At 41.6% G+C, this 3269-nt stretch overlaps 2 non-coding genes across 2 annotated transcripts; one reads left to right on the forward strand and one right to left on the reverse strand.

The window, feature by feature from the left end:
• Window positions 1-348: 348 nt before the first annotated feature.
• Window positions 349-565, forward strand: LOC145340626 (small nucleolar RNA U3). The gene has a single exon (XR_013886266.1). It is a non-coding gene; the product is annotated as a small nucleolar RNA U3 (small nucleolar RNA).
• A 1946-nt stretch (window positions 566-2511) lies between these two features.
• On the reverse strand, window positions 2512-2728 carry LOC145340627 (small nucleolar RNA U3). The gene has a single exon (XR_013886267.1). It is a non-coding gene; the product is annotated as a small nucleolar RNA U3 (small nucleolar RNA).
• Window positions 2729-3269: the final 541 nt, after the last annotated feature.

The following is a 3269-nucleotide window of genomic DNA, read 5'->3' on the forward strand; positions in this document are numbered from 1 at the left end:
AGTGTGATATATAACACCAAGTTTACAGTCTGATTCACACTGACAGGGAGTTAGTTGCTGTGTTTTATGAAGAGTTAGACAATAATACAGTCTGTGTGTTGTGAGTGACACATATGTTAATTTTTGATGGTGGATTGAATGTATTAGGCAAATCAGACTGAACAAATCTGATGGTTTCAATGTTCCATTTGGAAAAATAATCTGTTTTTGTATATTTAATTTGGTGTATAATTGTAGAGGAATTAATTACAAAAATGTAAATAACAGAATCGATAAATGACAGATGCAGCCTGTGAGCGTGATGTGTATGTGTGGTATTGGCAGCTGAGTTTCTGTGTGTTTGTCAGTGAGATTTTACTCTTAGAGAGCATTTCTATAGTGTTTTCCTAGAGAAATGTGTTTCTAAAGTGTGTGGTGTCCCAATCCATGAGGAGGATTTCTAGTGTTCTCTTCTGAGCAGGAAGCTGGTACTGAGTGTTACTGTTAGTAACTGCTCAATGTCATTGATGAGTGTTCTTTCTCTCTCTCGTAGAGAGGTGGAGGAAGAGAACACAGTCTGAGTGGATTGTCTATAAAATTTTGTGGAAATTGTTTTGTTGGGGCATTCACAATGTGAACTCTGGCCTTCATTTTCAGTCTATCTGTGCCAGTGGGGGCTGCTGTGTGTGACACGTACTGTTGGTGGCAGTGGGTACACAGAATGGAAATCCTGGTTAACAGTGGGTGGATCAAACTCTGATCAGTGCTAACCACCGTGCCAACGTGCCACTATTGTGTTTGGGATCCATGGTTGAGTGGTCATAGAACATAGAACACTACAGCACAAACAGGCCCTTCGGCCCACAAGTTGCGCCGATCACATCATCACCTACCAACCTACAGACCTATCTATAACCCTCAATCTCATTAAACCCCATATACTCATCCAGAAGTCTTTTAAAAGACCCCAGCGAGTTCGCCTCCACCACCACTGACGGCAGCCGATTCCATTCACTCACCACCCTCTGAGTGAAAAACTTACCCCTAACATCACTTCTGAACCTCCCTCCCCGCACCTTAAATCTGTGTCCTCTCGTAGCAACCATTTCAAACCGGGGAAATAGCCTCTGAGAGTCCACCCTATCTATTCCCCTCAACATTTTATAAACTTCTATCAAGTCCGCCTCTCAACCTTCGTCTCTCCAGGGAAAAGAGTCCCAGCTCCCTCAATCTATCTTCATAAGGCATGCCTCCCAGTCCAGGCAACATCCTTGTAAATCTCCTCTGCACCCTTTCAATAGCTTCTACATCCTTCCTATAGTGAGGCGACCAGAACTGCGCACAATACTCCAAATGAGGCCTGACAAGGGTCTTATGGTCGACAAGATTAAGGTGTACAAAAGTCTGAGGGAGGTAGATTGGGTGGACAGGAAGGAACTTTTCCCTTTAGTAAACAGGGGACATAGATTTAGGGTAAGTAGCAGGAAATGTAGAGAGGATTAGAGGAAATACATTTTCACTATCCAGTCCCTTCACACCGATGCCATGGTTAAGAAAGCCTCACCAATGCCTCTACTTTCTCAGGAGGCGAAGGAAATTTGCCATGTCCGCTGTGACTCTCACCAGCTTTTACAGGTGCACTGTAGAAAGTATCCTTTCTGGTTGTATCACAGCTTGGTCTGGGCTCCTGCTCTGTCCAAGACCACAAGGATTTACAAAGAGTTGTGAATGTAGCTCAGTCCATTCTGCAAACCAGCCTCCCATCCATTAACTCTGTCTACACTTCCCGCTGCTTCAGAAAAGCAGCCGGGATAATCAAGGACAACATACACCCTGGACATTCTCTCTTCCACCTTGTTCCGTTGGGAAAAAGATACAAAAGTCTGAAGTCACACACAATGGACCAACCTCATATTAAGTTGATCTTTACATGCTAGTTGTGACTGTAACACTACATTCTGTAACCTCTCCTTTCCTCTCTATGAACGGTATGCTTTGTCTCTATAACACACAGGAAACAATATTCTTCACTGTATAATACTATTTAAGGACCCCATGACCCCAGACATTCTCTCTTCCATCTTCTGTCAGGAAAAAGATACAAAAGTTTGAGGTCCCGTACCGACCGACTCAAGAACAGCTTCTTCCCTGCTGCTGTCAGACTTTTGAATGGACCTACCTCGCACTAAGTTGATCTTTCTCTACACCCTCGCTATGACTGTAACACTACATTCTGCACCCTCTGGTTTCCTTCTCTATGAACGGTATGCTTTGTCTGTATAAAGCACAAGAAACAATACTTTTCACTGTATACTAATACATGTGACAACAATAAATCAAATCAAATCGGAACCTTCTACACTTAAGAATTAAGATCAGTATTTGAAAGACCTCAGCATACAAGGTGTGGGAAAACACAATTAAAAGGGACACGTGTTTCAGAAGGAGCACAGACACAATTCCTTCTGCGCTGCAACATTCCATACACACAACTCCAAATCAAACTTCTCCTTTTGTTAATTTTATAGATAAACCACTCAGACTGTGTTCCCTTCCTCCACCTCTTTACAAGAGAGAGAAGGAATACTCATCAATGACATTGAGCAGTTACTGAAAGTAACACTCAGTACCAGCTTCCTGCTCAGAAGAGAACACTAGAAATCCTCCTCATGGATTGGGAGACCACACACTTTAGAAACACATTTCTCTAGGAAAACACTATAGAAATGATCCCTAAGAGTAAAATCTCACTGAGAGACACACAGAAACTCAGCTGCCAATACCACAGATACACATCACGCTCACGGGCTGCATCTCTCATTTATCGATTCTGTTATTTACATTTTTGTAATTAATTCCTCGACAATTATACACCAAATTAAATATACAAAAACAGATTATTTTTCCAAATGGAACATTGAAACCATCAGATTTGTAAACTCTCATTTCCATAATATATTCAATCCACCATCAAAAGTTTTTGTTTTTGCGAGTTATATTTATTCATAAATACCAAAGTGCGATAATCTTTAGGTTCTTTACCTATATGATGTTACACTCCGAGATACTTCAACACACTCAAAGCAACATCACAGATATTTTCCAATGGTCTGTATAAATGGTGTAAAAGTAGTTAAAGATTGTCGATATGGAACAAATTGGTCTTTGAGGTGTTTCAGTCACAGGGACAGGGGGTACAGCAGTCCAATTACTTGGAGTGTTTGATGGCAGTGTGGGTCAGACTCATGCTTCACCACCCAGGGGACCGATATTGTCTCAGTACATACTCA

Source organism: Carcharhinus amblyrhynchos, unplaced genomic scaffold, assembly GCF_965287045.1.
Source record: "Carcharhinus amblyrhynchos unplaced genomic scaffold, sCarAmb.v2.hapA chromosome_1215, whole genome shotgun sequence".
In the NCBI taxonomy this organism is placed as follows: domain Eukaryota; kingdom Metazoa; phylum Chordata; class Chondrichthyes; order Carcharhiniformes; family Carcharhinidae; genus Carcharhinus; species Carcharhinus amblyrhynchos.